Here is a 13,276-nt window from a genome sequence, read left to right as displayed (position 1 = left end):
ACCCGTGTGGAGGCCCACCGAGGGTACACTACACCACCCAACTTAATGGATGGGGCAGACCCTTCATAGCCATATAAACGCCATATTCAGATAGGCAAACGGGTGTGTTGTTTTATATCAGCCCCATTAGCAGCAAACCAATAACACGGTAAGAACAATACCTCATAGCCCTCTATTGTACTGGTACATTTCTCTTCTTCTGGTGCCGAAACATTTGTGCTCGCTAGCTGACATACATTATCAAGTATAGGCACTTAGCATATGGTATCATAGGGGATATCCCATTCTCAACGCACAGCTATAGTATCTGGACTAATCTGTGCCCCATCATTCGTGTTTCGTCTAATGTGACGTTCAGTGCCTAGCTACACTGGTTGCCGCCATCTACCAGTGCATGAAGAACCGAGAAAATATACAGTATCCCGCACCATGTGCTAGGGATCTATGTGCCCTCTCAATTATGAATATCGGTGAAAATGCTTCCACTCCAAAGATCTCTTTGCATAGCTGCTCTATGTAGGTTTCAATGCGGCCTGTGTTTGTTGATTCCGGAAGCCCCGCTATTCGTACATTGTTGCCACGGGAACGAGCTTCCAACTCTTCAGCTTTATTCTTGATCACTTTGAGGACTTTTTCCATTCCACTACATTTGTCCGCCCTTTCATGCGCTTTGTCTTCAACCGCTGATATTCGATGTTCAGCTGTCTCCAAACGTTCCCCTTGTTTATACATTTTCGCCACCATGCTGTCCATCTGACCCGTTAGATGGTCGAGTTTCCCGTTGATATCTTGTAAGTTAGTTTGGATGGCTTTTAGAATGGTTTCCATACTACTCTCCGCATGTGCCTCTGTGTCTTGACTCCCCTCCGACTGCTCTGTGGAACCACTTGGTATTCTCCGGGATTCGAAAGTGAGCTTTGGTTGCTGCTTATCTGGCTTCCCCATGTTGTACCTGTATGGATCACTTGTGATCCGGCGGTTTGACGTTAAAGACCCCACGCCACTGATCCCTGTGACGTGATTTACTTTGCGATGTCTATTTAGGGCCAATATGCTGCTATGCAGTGGCGCAGCCAGCCCCCGTTTCCATCAGGATGTGCAGAGCAACCCAGGGAATGATTCGCAGCAATGGCGCGTCCGATGATATCATGCAACTTGATACCTCAATTGCGGCGCGCTGACACAATCACCTCATCAGCTCCCTCCTTATACCAATTTGCGCCCCTCGGATCTTCCTACCGGCCAACTGTCAAGGATCTCGCAAATGTCATAAGTAGCCCGGAGGTGAAGCTTCTTGCACTACATGCAACATGCATTTTCCGTTTCAAGTCAGGTTATAATACTGCACACAGTGTTTCAGGAATATTATGTGCCATGTCCATCTTGCCACTCAATTGAGCAGCCAGCTGGTGGTATGAGAAAGAATTGCACCGTCACAACGGTAGGAGCACTGCACAGGTTCACGTCGCAATCGGTATCAGAGAGTCTCTTCGCGCCATTTATGTCAATCCTACACTATCACAGCCTCAGCGCCGATTATATTGCACCTGGAATGCGCATATACACGCAGATGTGGCCGATCGGCAGGTCCAGTGCTATCCGAGTACACACAAGGCTCATACCCAATCATCCGATGTCTGTCATTCCTCTGACCGTGCTGGTCCGGGCAGTCTGGTACTGGTCACGGGCAAAGCCATCTTAATTCTTCCTGCCCGGCGATCACCTACCCCCGCTGCATCTATAGTAACGGGTCAGTGATTTTCCGTGCAAGTATCACAACCGTTCCCTCTCTTATGTCGTGTACCTTGCCACTGGAGAACTCAGTCGCCACTTGCGCTGCTTTTATTTACTTGTGTGTCCGCCCGAGAGATCTCAGCTCGGCAAGCGCCGCCATTTTGCGCTGCCGTCCGTATTCCGCCGATCTGCAATTATCTTCGTTCCGTTCTCACCAGCAACACGGCAGATCTGCTCCTCAGCTACCCTCTGCTTTCCCATGGCCTCCGGTGCACATTTTACGCTGTTTGGCGTTTATTTCGTTAGTGTTATCACGTCGGAGCGGGGTCTCACTGGCGGAGCTGTCGTTTCAGGCAGCCATCCGCTGTGCGCCCTCTAGCGCCTCCGCCTCAGAGAAGTTTACTGGAGCTCTGCAATATTTCCAGTCCTTCATTGCCCAGTGTAGTCTATATTTTTAGATCAAGCATTCAAGACCTCTTGTATATACTTTAGTACATACTTATATGTGTATATACTTTGTGGGCTCTGGAGATCAACCCTAGGACTTGTCTGTTTCCGCTTAGGGACTTTTTTTATGTTCAACTGCCTCTATTTAACTGTCTTGATAGAAAACGACCAGTAGAGGTCAGTAAAATACCACTATTGCTTTCTGCCTGTTCAACTGCCTCTATTTAACTGTCTTGTGATAGAAAACGACCAGTAGATGTCAGTAAAATACTAAAATTGCTTTCTGCTGCGGGACTTTCTTTTTTATTTTTCTGGCAACTGCCTCTGTTTAACTTTCTTGATAGAAAACGACCAGCAGAGGTCAGTAAAATACCAGAATCACTTTAGCATTCTCTAGATTCCAGCCCATAGATATTGTCTTCTAAGAGCACCCAATCAATCAATCAATCAATCATAACACTTGTATAGCGCGCTACTCACCCGGAAGGGTCTCAAGGCGCTTGAGGGAGGGGGGTCGCTACTGCTCGAACAGCCAGGTCTTGAGTTGTCTCCTGAAGGCGAGGTGGTCCTGGGTCAGCCGAAGGTGGATGGGGAGGGAGTTCCATGTCTTGGCCGCCAGGTAGGAGAAGGATCTGCCTCCGGCGGTGGCTCTTCGGATGCGTGGAACGGCGGCGAGGGCGAGGCTGGCGGACCGTAGCTGGCGGGCGGGCGTGTGGAAGGTCAGGCGGTCGTTGAGGTACTTGGGGCCCAGGTTGTGGAGAGACTTGTGTGCGTGGGTGAGGAGCCTGAACGTGATCCTCTTGTTGACGGGGAGCCAGTGCAGGTTCCTCAGGTGGCCGGAGATGTGGCTGCTTCGAGGGATGTCCAGGATGAGTCGGGCGGAGGCGTTCTGGATGCGTTGTAGTCTTTTCTGTAGCTTGGCTGTGGTTCCGGCGTAGAAGGTGTTTCCGTAGTCCACCCATAGACAATATTTTTTTCAAATCTTTTATTTTCAGTGATATGACTACAGAAGGCCCATATTTTATATTTAAAACAGAGCTTTGCACTATACCAAGGCCGGACTGGGAACCAAAACCGGCCCTGGCAAAGTGCTCGGCTGGCGGGGGGGGGTTTGTGGGGATGTTGTGGGTGCCGCCGAGCTCTTTGCCAGGGCCGGTTTTCGGCCGATTTTGTTACAGGGCTGGTTTTGCAGCTATGCTGCAGAAACGGCCCTGTAACAAAAACGTCCCCCAGGGACCCCAAACCAGCCCCCCACCCGTGCGGCGCACTGAGGGGATTGCCCAGTGCCCGCTACGGCCAGTCCGCCCTGCACTATACCATTTCCCACTGAAATGCAATATTTCTCTTCATGCGTTCCCATAACTGGCATGTCATGCAGTTTGGTGCTTACTTTCCCTCCAAGTTAAAGAACATTAGATATTTCAGCACCCAGGCTAATGTGCTGCATAGCTAAATACATATAAGGTCCCAAAGGCGAGACCGATTGCATTTCAAATGCTTGTTTTTCTCTTGCTATCTTATTAAGGACTGGTTGTATTTTGGTGAGCAGTCTGAGAGCTATTCCTGCCCCAGAGTAATAGGACTGGCACTGTCCTCCTGTTGTTTGACTAAAATGCACACCTAAGTCGTGTGCCTATCTTAATTCAGTAATATTTGAGCTGTGTATAACATTTGGGGTTCTATTTAGGTAATTCACCAGTTTCCAAACATCCATTGAGTTGGTATTCCTACTGGCGGCCCCCTCTCGCTCTTACCTGCGTTCTGGGGGCGGCTATTCCCCCCCCCCCCCCCCCCCCCCTACAAAGCGGCCATCGCGAGGCGGCAATCCGATCTGCCGAAAATAGACAGCAGTAGTACCTCCCAAACCCCCCCCCCCCCCCCCCCCCCCCCCCGACCCCCGACCCTCACCGCTTTTCAGTGTTGCCGCGGGGCTGGATACTCCACAGTTTCCGGTTCTTGTCAAGAAGATGGACGCTACACCAGGATTTACTCTTGGGTTTTACATGTAAATTCTCAATCTTTAAGTGTTAGAACGCGAGGGATTAAACACACACTCTAAATGCAGCACGCCCCGTTATAGGAATTTACTGGAGCCCGGATCATTAGCATATTTGGAAGTATTTATCGATGCGGTAATCACTAACTTCAAGTTTGTTGACTTGAAAATGAGGCACAATTTGTTAAAACTGCATTTAACAGAGGCCTTACTCTCCCACATACATTTTGGCATGTTTGACCTGCTCAAATCAGTCGAGACAAAGCACCGAGACAATTACACATTTCAGACCCTGCAAAACTGCCTGTTTGCGCAGGTATCATTATTGAACTCTCCATACGTGTAATGAGGGACCAAGTGTGGCATATACCTCACTTTGCTCCAACCGACTCATCCCGGCCTAAGCTGTCTAAAATTTTGATTTTGAGGAGCAGTGCCTTAATGAAACAATAAAACATTACTGTGGAAGCAAAATGTATAGTCAAATATTGATTTTGAGAAGGAGAAGGTAATGTCTTTTGAAAAATAGGCGAGCGTTTCCTGTATGATGGTCGACTGCCTATTAGCATTGCAAAATTCAGCAGTAAAAAGCTACTCTTTGTCGCGAGAAAAAAAAAATCTTAAAAAGAGATCTTAAAACTTAAATGTTATTTTGAGCTTCTAGCACAAAAGTAAAATTATTCTGAATTGCAAGGCATGATGAGCCCCGAGCTATGGCACAGCAGGAACCCCCTTGAAGAGAAAACCGCTGAGCATTTCAAGCACACATGGTGAGAACTTTTCTCTTTTCTAAGTCATTCTTTTGAACTTTATTTAATAATCTGAACTCAAACATAAGCCAAAAAGAACCACTCACTCGGGAAAATTGTCAGAATTCAGGGTCTCATCCATACAGGCAGGTTCATGAGAACTGTTTTGCAACAGTTCGTTACATCTCAGATCTAAGTACTGGTGCAACTAACATGTTCATTAAAGCACTGTACATTAAAGTATTTCTATAGAATCAAATAAATAGAAAGATCAATAAAATAGCAAGATCAAATGAGAAATTAATTATTCATATGCTGTAAGAGAGTTTCCTTCAGAATTCGAATGGAAAATAAAGATGCTAATTTGAAAGAGTTGCTCAATGGTTTTAATTATCCCAATCGGTTGATGCATCTTTGAATAAACTACATCACAACGATTAATTACACAAAGGGAGACCGGACAATATTTTTTTCATCAGATCAAAACAAGAAACTTCTCTTTATGCCCCCAAACTCCAACCTCCAACCTCAGCTTTTCCATCACATCACACTTAACAGTAACATTACGTATCACACAGAGAATTGCACCACATGCCCCAAAACCAGAAATAGGTCTGTTAATTCCCTGATTAGAAAAGTAGGGAAAACATTTCTTTCTAAAAAATATACGAGACTGGCAAGACAGAAAAAGCCTTCTCTAGGCCAAAGCTAAAAAGTTGTTCCCTGAAATTAAGCAGTAGATGGATACAAATCATCCAATCAAATGGATGGTAAAGAAGCCATACTTCTGGAGAGGGACAAACCCAAGAAGATGAAGGAAAGCCATCAAAGAAGCAAATAAATCAGATTGAGAAGAAAGTCAAACAATGATAAGGTATACGTTGAGCTAAAGCTCACTCTAAGTATTGTCACTATACAAAATAGATCTTTTGACAAAAGATAGATAAAACTAGCTGTAGACAAGATCTAAAAAGAACTCTGGTAAAATATGTCTGAGTAGCAGGGCTTAATTTGCATCTGTGCTTGGCCATGGGGGCCTTCAGAAATTAATTTTGGGGACCAGCACTTATTTTTCTACATCAGATATTTACCAAGTGCAATAGAGGAAAACAACACAGATCAGAAAGATGGACGAAGAAAAAGAAGTAAAACCCTTCACAATGTGGGGTCGTTTGGACACCATAAAAATGATGCTATCACCCATAGTCTTATACACCATCTCTAATATCCCAGTTGCAATTCCAACTAAATTACTTAAAAAAGTGAACCCCATTCCTTTTTGTGGGGTAAAAAGAAACCTAGAATGACCCTGCTCAAGTTAATTCGTCCTAAATCGGAAGGAGTTAATTTCCCAGATTTACATGCCTACCAGAAAGCTTTCCTACTGCGTCAGGCTTCTTTATGGCTGCTTGACTCCATAGACGATTGTCCTTTATGGACATCAGTGGAACGCCTTTTTATAACACCTTACTCATTCTGTGTATATCTTTCCTTTTCCCGCAAGCCACAGTCCATCTCAACTCCCATTATAAAACATACTTGCAGATTACTTGAGACACCTTCACACTCTATTCATGAATCTATACAATCCCTTTCAAATTCAACTATTTGGCATAACAAGAATTTATTGATCTGTAATAAACCCTCTTACTGGAAGACCTGGAGGAAGAGAGGCTTAATATGGATTTACCAATTATTTTCAGACTCGCAGTTTATTCCTTTTGATACGCTTAAGCAGGCATTTAATTTACCTACCTCCTTTATCGCTAAATATAATTTACTTAGAACAACTGTGCTAGACTCCCTTTCCCGCTTCCCCACTACACTTAAAACTTCTGTACATTCAAAACCCTCTACTGGCATTCAGTCCTTAATATTGACCACACCCAAACCCTCTATTATTTACAAGCACCCTCAAGGTAATAATACCAATAGACTGAAGACAAAAATAGAAGAAGCTTGGGAACATGACCTTACTACATGTTGGCCATTATCACTGTGGAATGACATATGGACTAAACTAGGTAAGGCCTCCAGGGCAGCAAACATTACCCAAACATTATTCTTTGTATAAAGTAGACTTCTTTTCACTCCAGCCACCCTATCTAAATGCTTCCCGTCTACCCCATATGCATGTTGGACATGTTCCTCCCCTCATTCCGACCTACTCCATATGTTATTCAAATGTTCACAGGTACATCACTTATGGAAACAAGTTTGGTCTCAAATTAACTTAATTTTTTATACCAAGTTTCCTTTTTCTTTTACACATATCTTTTTATGTAGTCTTTCCTCAACTTGTGATGTTACTCTTTGCAATGTCAAGATTATTGACTTGTTGTTGGCGGTTGCTTTTCAACAAATTACTGTGAATTGGAAAGATGCATCAAAAATTTCCTTTAGGGCTTGGTGGTATAGTGTTTGCCATAATCACAGGTTGGACACTGCTTTTGTATACCCTCCTTGTATGGCCGTTAAACGTCCTGACTTATGGTCCCCTTTTACAACTTTTATTGATACCTGTGCCAGACGATATTCATTGCCTCAGCCCTCTCAACAGGAGGTTCCTAAACCACCCTAGATTCCCTAATAGTTCCATGTGTTTCTGCTTTATACCTAGCTGACATGTATATTTTATCTACTTTACTTTTTTTGTCACATTTCTGCTCTTGTTTTTAGTCTGATTCTGTTATTCTGTTTGCAATGAGCTTGAAAAGTAGACTTGTATAGGTTATTTTATATAATGTATGTAAGTCACTTTGAATTCTTTTCAATAAAAGTTATTTGAACTTAAAAAATAACCTTCACAATGAGAGAACCTGTAAGAACGAGATAAGGGGTGCAAGGTGTGTCTAGTAGTGGATTTCTAGTAGTGGATTAAAGAGGCTTGAGATGTGCTTAATACTACCAGGGTTGATATTTGGTGCTCCATGTTTAGTTGCCCCACCTGTGGGAATCTGCGCGAGCTTCAGTCACTGACACTCATTCTTTTACAAATGAAACACTGCCAAGCAGAATTCGATAGCACCATGCAAGTAAATGTTACGGGCACAAAAGTCACAGAGAGGGGCAGGGGATAAATCCATCCCCTTCCACGCTCATGACAATTTGAGAAAAAACATAGGTAAGGCAGTAGATTTTACACAGAATGTTTAAAGTAAATTGGCAATAGAGCTTTAGTACTATAAGTAGTAATAAGAATGATCCCAATACCGTTGCACTTCTTCTAGCAGGGGCATCCCAAAGTAGGTCCAGAAGAGCTGCATCCATCTCAGATTTTCATTATGCCCGCATGAAATGCATTTCCATTGAATTACTTTACGAAATTGGGTTGTTAGTTGACTAGGGTGTGAGCCCTGGTCAAGCAGCAACGATAATCCTTGTCAGGGTGAGGCACAGGTCAACCCTAAATTAATCTGTGCTCAACCCTCTGGTAGCTTTGCTCAGGACAGTCAGGCTTAAATTAGAGGCAATGTGTAAAGTATTTGTGCAACATTTCAAACAGTACTACAGTAAAAACACCAGATACAAATGGTCCCACACCAAGTTAAAAAAACATAGTTTTTTCTGCAATAAATAAAACAAGACCAAAATGACAAGTATCCAATCAGTAGAACCGGAGATATACAAATTTTGAAGATTTTAGTGAAAATAGCATTAAAAACCCAAAGCAATTGTGGATACCTGTTCGTACCTGACCGGGATAAAGTCTCAAGTTCAGCCGGGCTGTGATGGCATGTAGGATGGCTAAAGGGATTCCAGTTAGGCTTGCTGAACAAAGTAACTTAAATCCTATTTTGCAGAGCGTTGCAAGGATCCGCGCCAAAGACAGCTGAAGCGATGAGTCAGTTCCAAGACTCAGCAAGTCCTGCATCATCATCATGGATCCGGTCAACAAGGGCTTGTGATGTGAAGTCCGGCGTTTAGGATGTGTTACGCAGTGGGGAGATGAGTCAGTTCCACAGGGCTGCGAAGTTGTGATGCAGAGTCTGGTGTCATTATCGAGGATGTAAGGGGTAAGCAAGGACACGTGCCAAGGATGAGTCACACAGCAGTGGTTTCAAAGAGGCTGCAGAGGCGATGCAGGGATTTGTGAGAGGTCCAGCCCGCGCAGTAGCAATAATTTATTGGTTCTGTTTGGGGTTGCCCCGTGCAGTAGAAGAGATACGTCAGTTCTGTTGGATTCACAGAGGCTGGCAGAACACCATGGTGCCACTTCCAAGGGTTCTGGACTGGTGTGGTGCCACTTGGCACAGTAAACTGATAGATGGCAGAATCCAGGTGCAATATTGTTGAAGGCCTGTTGTGTCCCTGAGGCTTGAAATCAGGAGACCAGCCAACCAGCCCTTGGAGTCACTTTGCAGTTCTGGGTTAAAGAGATGCAGGTCCAGTCCTTCTCACCCAGGCAAGAGTGGAGTAGGCAGCAGGTCAGCACACTGGGCAGCAGTCCTTCGGAGTAGCAGTCCAGTTCAGTACTAGCGTTTTCAGCAGCACAGCAGTCCTTCTTCCTAGCAGAGTATCCACATGCCCAGAAGCATACTGAAGAGTTGGTGTCTGAGGTCCAGTACTTATACTCAGTTGTGCCTTTGAAGTAGGGAGACGCCTCTAGAGGCAGGCCTTTGAAGTAGACAAGTACCCTGTCTTCCTGCCCTGGCTCCAGAGTAACTATAGGGGGTATGTAGCCCTTTGGGTAGAGGCAGGACACAGACAATTCAAGTCAAGTCAAGTCAACCAAGATTTATTCAAGTTCATTTTAGATAATCATAAAAGCACACAATATTGCTCATCATCATAATCACAAATCACAAAGCAAATATATGGCAGAGTATCATGTATAAAATCTATACAAATACATTAGATTACATTGTATTCATGGTTACATATTCACGTTAAAATAGTTTTTCTACACTTAAGTACACTTTTTAAAAACAATAATAAATGTCATATAAAATATTCATTTTCTAAAAATTGTAGGGTTATAAGTGCAAGGTGGCATTGCCTAAGACCAAGTAACTTTAAAATTGTAGTCCCCATCTCTTTCTTTGCATGAAGTAAAATTTACAGAATAAAACATGTAGTGTTGACTGTTCGGAGATATCATCAAAAGAACATTTATTCATAACTCTTGACCAGTCATTAATTGTTGGAAAACGTATGAGCCTGTGTAAGATTCCTATTCTAAATCTGGACAACAGAAATCTATAATTTCCACCTTGAACAATTTTAAGCTATTGCTAAATTCTGTAAGATGTTCAAATAATCTGATTTGCCATTACTGTTGTCTTCCCAGTTTCTGTAGCTAATTTGAGGTCCGCCAGTAATGTCAGGAACTTTTCCTTAAGAATGAGTGCCCAAGATCGTTCATGAAGTTTTCAATGCACGTTATCCATTGTATAGTGGATGCCTGTTCAAGTGTAAGTGGCTCTGTGCCCAGCTCCTTCCTCTCACCCTGCCAGTATTTGCCCATCCAGATATACCTAAGCTATCTATTGTGTGTGGCTGTCTAGGAGGAATAAACAAAACCTAACTGTAACTACACCCAGTCATGACACCCGGAGATAGGCTGCAAGCATAAAATAGCTAAGGCAGGAAATGCCCACTTTCTAAAATTGGCCTTTTCAAAATTGCAATTTAGAATCCGACTTCAACACAAGTTAGGATTTTTCATTACAATTCCAAAGACATCAAACATGAATTAGCTACCTGTTCCAATTTGGAAATTACACGTATTACTATAAATCATGTCGCTTTATTCCTATGGTGCTTTAGGGCTTGCTATGATATCATGACTAGTGTTTCCCTAGCAACCTTATAACCGATGTTCACCCAAAATCCTTATGACTGTTGTTTCCCCAGCATCCTCATGACCAATGTTCCCCCAGCAAACTCATAACTGATGTTCAGCCAACACCCTCATGACTGATGCTTCCACAGCACCCCCGTAATTCCGTTGGGGTTAACTACCTGCAAGCATTCCCCAAATCCTGGGAACCAAAGGATTAACTGCTATTGCTGTTACTAGTGCCTTTGTGTGGTTTTTCCATTAAAACCCTCCAAATTTCTCCCTGAATCCTGTGAGCCAATTGCAGGTCTTGATTTCGCTGTTGCTTGGGCCTTGGTGTTTTTTTTCATCATGCATGTTCAAGGGAAAACAATACACTTGTTTCCTTTTATTTGGCTCCAATCAACAATTTGCACCTGTCCATTCTGTAAGGGTAAAGTAGGGACCTCCTTACCTACATAACTGCATGAGCTACTTATGGAAACCCAGAGGAAAGTTGGTCTTCCCTCTTTTATAGGGGTTTATTGGATTACTCAATGGATTTTGTGGTGCACATTGTAGATTTACCCTCAGATTGTTCTGTTCAATCAATTAATCAAACAATCAATCAATCAGGGTTGGTAAAGTGCAACTACTCACCCGTGAGAGTTTCAAGGCTCTGTTGGGGGGCTGCTCTGTTGAGTGCCTAGGTCATCTGAAGAGCCAGGTCTTGTGGTACTTCCTAAACTGGGGCAATGTGGGAGATTGCCAGAGGTGGAGAGGGATGGTGTTCCAGGCTTTGGCTGTCAAGTAGGAGAAAGACTTTCCTCCTGTTCTGAATGTATTGATATGTGGGACAATGGCCAGAGAGAGCTGGTCGGATCAGAGGTATATTTTGGGTGCGTGGAATGAGAGGCTGCTGTTCAGGTATGCGGGTCTGGTGTTGTGAAGTGCCTTGTATGCATGGGTGAGAAATTTAAAGGTTATTCTTTTTTCAACTGGAAGCCAGTGGAGATCGCTGAGGTGTTGGGTGATGTTAATGCAGTAGGGGATGTTGAGGATCAGTCTGACTGCAGCATTCTGGACAGTCTGGAGTTTGCAAAGAAGTTTCTTGTTCATTCCTGCGCAGAGAGCGTTGCCGTAGTCCAGTCTGCTGCTGATGAGTGCATGCATGACATTTTTTTCTGGGTTCAGTTGGGATCCATCTGAAAGACTTTTGAAGCATGCGGATGGTGTTGAAGCAGTTAGAGGATACGGCATTGATCTGGTGGTTCATTGTGAGTGATGAGTCTAGTATGATGTCGAGGTTTTGTGCATGGTCCGTGGGCTAGGGGGATGAGGGCAGAGGGTCACCAGGAGTCGTTCCATGCAGAGGTGGTGGTGCCAGGGATGATGATTTCTGTCTTTTCTGAGTTGAGTTTCAGACAGCTGTTCTTCATCCAGGTGGTGACAGCTTTCATCCCTTCTTTGTAGTTGTGTTTGTTGATGTTGGGTTCATTGGGGAGGGAGAGGATCAGCTGGGTGTCATCAGCGTAAGAGATGTTTTTGAGCCCATGGTTTCTGACAATGGTTGTGAGGGGGGGGATGTACACGTTGAAGAAGGTGGGGTGGAGTGAGGAGCCCTGGGGCAGTACACAGTTGGTCTCTGTCAGTTCCGAGAGGTAGGGAGGGAGTTAGACCCGCTGAATTCTGCCAGTGAGGAAGGAGCATATCCAGTTGAAGGCCATCCCCCGGATGCAGGTGTCATGGAGCCTGGTGGCTAGGGTGCGGTGAAAGACGGTTGGAAATGCAGCCGAGAGGTCCAGTTTGTTAAACTCATTTGTCAGGCTTGGCCATAGTTTAATCGAACATCCCAGAGTGCCAGTTGCATGGTCTGAGCGGAAAGTGCCACGTCTAAGTATCAGGAAAACACAAACCCACGCAGAATGGGGGCTTGCACGTTTCTTTGACCACCGAGGAAAAAGAATAAAGAAATACATTTAACTTGTATTTGTAACGGTGGGAAGCAGGGCATTTTGCACAACAATGCCCTGCCAAACTGAAGGGTCCCAGGAGGCCAATGATGCCTTTAATTTAGTTAAAAAGAGATGCACCACGGCTCCAGCACTCAGACATCCAGACTCACACTGTCTTCTCTCGTTGAGACGAATGCCTCCTAGGTAGCTGTGGGTGGTATATTATCTTAACGTGATAGCACAACACAACACATGCACCCAGTTCCCCATTTTATCAAAATAGTTTTGGCTTCAGAGCAGAATTACTCAGCTGCTAAACAAGAGTTTTTGCCCATTAAATTATATTTTCAAGAATGGGAACACTACCTTCGGCCAGACACACAACGATTAAAGCAGACCTCCTAGCTAGATGGGGTTACACAAATCAGTACATGCTAGGACAGACACCACAGATCATTGTGAACTCAAAGCACATTGTAGGTCTCTCTGACCCAGAGTCCTTCTTGTATAGAGTTAGGCAGAGTATTGATCAAGAAGAAATGGAATCTTGGGTGTCTGGAGAGGATAGTTATAACAATGTGCTTCCTTACCATGATATCATTTTATTTGTCCCCATGAAAAAATCAAGACAGGA

Source organism: Lissotriton helveticus, chromosome 1_1, assembly GCF_964261635.1.
Source record: "Lissotriton helveticus chromosome 1_1, aLisHel1.1, whole genome shotgun sequence".
Taxonomy (NCBI): domain Eukaryota; kingdom Metazoa; phylum Chordata; class Amphibia; order Caudata; family Salamandridae; genus Lissotriton; species Lissotriton helveticus.
This window is presented reverse-complemented; position numbering follows the sequence as displayed.